The sequence below is a fragment of the Panulirus ornatus genome, chromosome 20 (assembly GCF_036320965.1).
Source record: "Panulirus ornatus isolate Po-2019 chromosome 20, ASM3632096v1, whole genome shotgun sequence".
NCBI classification, from domain to species: Eukaryota; Metazoa; Arthropoda; class Malacostraca; order Decapoda; family Palinuridae; genus Panulirus; species Panulirus ornatus.
Window position 1 is genome coordinate 54,676,188 of NC_092243.1, and position 7,007 is coordinate 54,683,194.

General features: G+C 39.8%; 1 long non-coding RNA gene across 1 annotated transcript; it reads left to right on the forward strand.

Annotated features, from left to right (window-relative positions):
• The first annotated feature begins 534 nt into the window (after window positions 1-534).
• Window positions 535-3,632, forward strand: LOC139755816 (uncharacterized). The gene is made up of 2 exons (XR_011714173.1): window positions 535-619; window positions 3,145-3,632. It is a non-coding gene; the product is annotated as an uncharacterized lncRNA (long non-coding RNA).
• The last annotated feature ends 3,375 nt before the right edge of the window (window positions 3,633-7,007 follow it).

Below are 7,007 nucleotides of genomic sequence, written 5' to 3' on the forward strand. Positions count from 1 at the left end.
GTGGATGATATATCTAAGAAGAAAGGTTAGATTTGGATGTAATCAACAATATAAACTATACGTAAGGCGCAAAACATGATAATGAAATACTAATGGAAGTGAATTGACTGCTAAGAAGAAAAAATTAACCCGTCACATTGGAGAGGAATTATGCGAGACGTAACGGTAACCCGCTGATATTTTCCTACCGGTTAACTTAGTCATGTGAAGCAACAAGTGAGAGATCAAGTTTATGGTAACCACGACACTGGACCACCATCTCCCTGATTAAGGTCTTCACACGAAAACAACATCTGTTCCCCTGACCCATGTAAAGAAGCAAATATACACAAGTCATCTTCACACATCAACACTTGAAGTGTTTCTTTTTTGTTCACTTCTTTCCAAAAGAGTAACTAACGCCTCATGTGCCAACGCTGGAACTTCTTTTTATGAGAAATTGTTTCGATCCGTTACGTTGATGAGAAGGCAACTGGAAGAAATGTATATAAAAATCTCCAAGCGATATCTCACTGCAGGTCTGTGAGAATATATAAAGGAAGGCTGAAGCATTCCCAAGCAAACCAAGCAGTACTAGGCAAGTCAAGATCAGTGGAACTACGAGACCAAAATGAAGTTTGTAAGTAATGATTCCAATGATATCAAATCTGGACGTTCGTCTGTGTATATATATATATATATATATATATATATATATATATATATATATATATATATATATACACACACACGTCTGTATCGTCCATGTTTCAACATGATAATTGTGAAAGGTTCTCCTCGTTACAGTTTGTTCATTAATATGTCCTTTTCTGAATTGTAATATTTATGCGTTTTTGCACAGGAAGGAAGAAAATCAGCAGAAGGGATTACAGTTTCTGTTTCGAATAATATGAATAACATAATATGTGTTTCGAATGAATATAAAGAAAACGTGGCGTTGTCGGAAAATCTCTGCTCGGTTGTTTCTAACACTGCTGGATTCCACGCAGCTTACAGTGGTGCTTAACTGATTTCTTTGTATTTTACTTTCTTAAATTCTAATTGAATATGTGAGTTAAACTGAGGTCAAAAGGCTGGCATGATACTGACGAGGTAGAACTATCAAGATTTTGAGTTAAATCATAAAATTATAACTGCTTCTTAGACGTGAGGCGTTACGTGTCCAATGGGCCCGAACGTTGAGGGAGCATCTCCCAAGAAATGTTTTTCTCATATTTGTGGCAGTACCTACAACTAGTGAGTGAGCTTTCCCGGTGAGTGTTGTAGCTACTTCCTGTCCAACCACAAGGTGAAAGTATCCCATACTGTCTTGTTGCAAGAGCAGCGACGTTCATCCATGTGTGATCCATTTCATAACTGGTAATCCATCGGTAAATATTTCTGACTTTGACACTGAGTGACTAAAAGCACTACTTACGTCAAATTGTCATGTATTTATATTCAGACAGTTTGATACAGACACATGCAAAATGTGTGATAAATATAGATACTGATACATGGAATCGAAGCCACCACTTCATCAATATGTTTAGTTCCCTTAATTCTTTTGATTCTCTAAATTCGTCAACGGTGAGAAACAAAAGCCTTTGTCCATTCTCTAACAAAAGTAATTGTCAGAAGTCTAAGCTGCCGTTTCAGCGCTCTTCTCGGGCAAATTGCACATTACTTGACTTCTTTCGCTTTCTTCAACACTTTTGATTTCAATCACACCTTTATTAATGCCAAGGAGATATTTGCTGCAATAGACGTTCGTGTCCAGTGTCACGTCATTATCAGGATAATCGATGGTGTACGTGTGTATCTGTATAGAGATTTCACCTCTGGATAAAGGAAGCAACAACACTCACTAACCCAACCTCAGGTGCACGTCTGTTATCAGTGATATAATCAAACCTTTTTGTCACCTGCCTGAGCAGCAGACTGACCCCATTCAGCAAGATCCCCGTCACCTAACAGTACATAATCTCGCCTTTCAGCACTACTCTCTTACCAAGCGAGTGATATTTCAGAACCCAGTTGCTTCTATCTAATCCTGACGGGGAATTTGAATTACTTTGACGAACAGACAAAGACACGAGGACCTGCTCCTTGTGGTGACCATAGAGCTCCATATATTGGCATTTTGTAAGACATGGTCTTCGTCTTGCCTACGACACCTCTCTTGCTACACAGGAGGAGTCAAAATTCGTTATGAAGTAAAACACAGCTATTATAAAGAATCAACCTCGCAATGTGTGACATGAGTAGAGTTCATCATAACTTTTTCCTCTGTATTTCCGAAGACGGGAAGGACAACTGAATGTCCTAATCAAGGGTATCTCATTCACGCTATATATATATATATATATATATATATATATATATATATATATATATATATATATATATATATATATATCTTTCTTTCTTTCAAACTATTCGCCATTTCCCGCATTAGCGAGGTAGCGTTAAGAACAGAGGACTGGGCCTTGAGGGAATACCCTCACCTGGCCCAATCCTCTGTTCCTTCTTTTGGAAAATTAAAAAAAAAAACGAGAGGGGAGGATTTCCAGCCCCCTGCTCCCTCCCCTTTTAGTCCCCTTCTACGACACGCAGGGAATACGTGGGAAGTATTCTTTCTCCCCTATCCCCAGGGATAATATATATATATATATATATATATATATATATATATATATATATATATATATATATATATATATATATATATATATATAAATATATTATATATAATATATATATATATATATATATATATATATATATATATATATATATATATATATATATATATATATATATCCTGGCCTAAGCCAATTTATCAGTCAATCCATAAGAGAGAATGAACAGCTGCATTGGCTGTGGACCGACTACCGCAACCAAAATTCGAACCTGTGCGGGCTCGACTCCGGATGGCCTGTGAATGCATCACTGTCATTTGCGTTACCGACTAATTATAATTAGTTGAGGCATTTTAACTGAATTCTTATTCCTAACAGAAATGTCCAAACTAAAGATATTGCACTGAACTGGTAAGAGAGTCATGTCATACAGTTCATATATGTATATGGTGATCATCAGTACTTTACCAGTAGTCTCATTTTTTTTCTTACTCTTTGATAATGAAATTCTTTTCTACCTCAGACCTACTTACTGCTGGCCCTCCTGGTGGCGATGTCGGCGGTTTTCACCTCCGTCACCGCTAACCCCAACGCTAGCCCCAACGCTAACCCCAACCCTGACCCGCAACCTGGCAGGTGGAGATGGCATGGAGGCAGACGTTCCCATGGACGTAGAAAACACTTCGGGTAGTTTCCTAGATGAGGAGGAGGCTCACGGGTGATGTGGAGGTGGAGGCGGCAGCCAGATAGCCAGGGGTGGAAGACGCTCTCATGCCTAACATCTTGCAACCATATGTGGTGCGGCCCCATCCTCTCCACAGAAGAATTTCCTCACACCGTGAATATTCCTCATAAATTGGCTGCTTGCTCCCTTATCGGAAAGAGATAGTTTCTATTGCCGCAAAAGGAGAGATTCGGTCTTTTTCCCATGAGAAGCTGTTTATGATATAATCTGGAATTACTATGATGTAAAATTCGCTTTTTGATTAAATGCAAAACCACAAAATTATACAGCATTGGTGTATTTCGACCTGTGATGCCTAACTTTTTTTTATTTAGTGCTTAACGAATGAGTGTTTGTGTCACGTTGCTCACATATGCAAGTAAATGTCCTCCACATCATGTAAAACCTATGACGACAAATATCTAGACAAATAAAGCACTTAAAGCACTTTTCAACATAGGATACATAGATACCAGAATTATCAAAATTCATTTCAGTTCATGAGTTTGCGGTACTACAGTATTCTGTTCTAATCACCTATGACATAATAAACATATTTTCAGTAGATTAACACATCAGCTGAACTGCTGGTCTTTATGAAAGGAGACCTATTCAGTACAGAGAACAAGTCATGAGCTCCCACACAGTAATTCTACGCATAGAACACCTACTACAAGATGACTACTCCTACACACTCCCTTCCACCAGTTCCTTACCCATGTTCAGTTTGTACACTCATTCCCAATTATAAAACCTAACCAATACACCCAAAACTTATCTACGAGATTATACCTTTCCTGACGCAGGAGCCTCAAGGTGAACTTATAAATCAGTTTCACCGTCACTGTGTCCATTTCCGCTGCAACCAACCCTTCCAGCCAACCACCACCTCTTACTTCGCAAGGCTTTAACTTTTGCACCACCAAACGTATAGTAACTGTGTTCTCTTCCGTACACCTACCTATTCTGGCCGCACATCCGTTACCTCATACGGTTCGCAAGAACAGCAAAAGGCAAACGCACATTCCAAAGCAGTAGTGTTGGTCAGCATTGGCAGACACATTCATTGTAATATTCAAACCTTGACAACCTCACAATTAGGGTAGAAGGGACTCCTAAAGCAGGAAGCAAGTAAACAAGTGGATATATATCATATATATATATACATATATATATATATATATATATATATATATATATATATATATATATATATATATATATATATATATATATATATATATATATATATATATATATATATATATATATATTTTTTTTTTTTTTTTTTTGCTTTGTCGCTGTCTCCCGCGTTTGCGAGGTAGCGCAAGGAAACAGACGAAAGAAATGGCCCAACCCACCCCCAAACACATGTATATACATACGTCCACACACGCAAATATACATACCTACATAGCTTTCCATGGTTTACCCCAGACGCTGCACATGCCCTGATTCAATCCACTGACAGCACGTCAATCCCGGTATACCACATCGATCCAATTCACTCTATTCCTTGCCCTCCTTTCACCCTCCTGCATGTTCAGGCCCCGATCACACAAAATCTTTTTCACTCAATCTTTCCACCTCCAATTTGGTCTCCCACTTCCCCTCGTTCCCTCCACCTCCGACACATATATCCTCTTGGTCAATCTTTCCTCACTCATTCTCTCCATGTGACCAAACCATTTCAAAACACCCTCTTCTGCTCTCTCAACCACGCTCTTTTTATTTCCACACATCTCTCTTACCCTTACGTTACTTACTCGATCAAACCACCTCACACAACACATTCTCCTCAAACATCTCATTTCCAGCACATCCATCCTCCTGCGCACAACTCTATCCATAGCCCACGCCTCGCAACCATACAACATTGTTGGAACCACTGTTCCTTCAAACATACCCATTTTTGCTTTCCGAAATAATGTTCTCGACTTCCACACATTCTTCAAGGCTCCCAGAATTTTCGCCCCCTCCCCCATCTATGATCCACTTCCGCTTCCATGATTCCATCCGCTGCCAGATCCACTCCCAGATATCTAAAACACTTTACTTCCTCCAGTTTTTTCCGTTCAAACTTACCTCCCAACTGACTTGACCCTCAACCCTACTATACCTAATAACCTTGCTCTTATTCACATTTACTCTCAGCTTTCTTCTTTCACATACTTTACCAAACTCAGTCACCAACTTCTGCAGTCTTTCATCCGAACCAGCCACCAGCGCTGTATCATCAGCGAACAACAAATGACTTACTTCCCAAGCCCTCTCATCCACAACAACTACATACATGCCCTTCTCTCCAAAACTCGCATTCCCCTCCCTAACAACCCCATCCCTAAAAAAATTAAACAACCATGGAGACATAACGCACCCCTGCCGCAAACCAACATTCACTGGGAACCAATCACTTTCCTCTCTTCCTACACGATACATATACCTCACATCCTTGTAAAAACTTTTCACCGCTTCTAGCAACTTACCCCGCACACCATATACTCTTAATACCTTCCACAGAGCATCTCTATCAACTCCATCATATGCCTTCTCCAGATCCATAAATGCTACATACAAAACCATCTGTTTTTCTAAGTATTTCTCATATACAATCTTCAAAGAAAACACCTGATCCACACATCGTATACCACTTCTGAAACCACACTGCTCTTCCCAAATCTGATGCTCTGTACATGCCTTGACCCTCTCAATCAATACCCTCCCATATAATTTCCTGATAATACTCAACAATCTTATACCACCGCAATTTGAAACACTCACCTTTATCCCCTTTCCTTTTATACAATCACCCCATTTTTTGATAAATTCAACAGAAATATCATCCAAACCCGCCGCCTTCCCGGTTTAAATCTCCAGCAAAGCTTTCAGTACTTCTCTGTTCACCAAACCATTCTCCCTGACCCTCTCACTTCCCACACCACCTAGACCAAAACACCCGATATCTGCCACTCTGTCATCACACACATTCAACAAACCTTTATAATACTCACTCCTCACTTCACCACTACTTATTTTTACTTCCCCATTAGCCCAATTCACCAATGTTTCCATTTGTTCTATTGTTTTACGAACATTATGCACCTCCTTCCAAAAATTCTTTTTTATTCTCCCTAAAATCTAATGATATTCTCTCACCCAAGCTCTCATTTGATCTCTTTTTCATCTCTTCCACTTTTCTCTTGACCTCCTGCCTCTTTCTTTTATACACCTGCCAGTCATTCGCACTACTTCCCTGCAAAAATCGTCCAAATGCCTCCCTCTTCTGTTTCACTGACAATCTTCCTTCTTCATACCATCATTCACTACCCTTTCTACTCTGCCCATCTCACGCCTTTCTCATTCCACAAGCATCTTTTATGCAAGCCATCACTGCTTCCCTAAATACCTCCCATTCCTCTCCCACTCCCCTTACGTCCTTTGCTCTCACCTTTTTCCATTCTGCACTCAGTCTCTCCTGGTACTTCCTGACACAAGTCTCCTGTCCAAGCTCACTTACTCTCACCACCCTCTTCACCCCAACATTCTCTCTTCTTTTCTGAGAACCTCCACAAATCTTCACTTTCGCCTCCACAAGATAACGACCAGACATCCCTCCAGTTACCCCTCTCAGCACATTAGCATCCAAAAGTCTCTCTTTCACA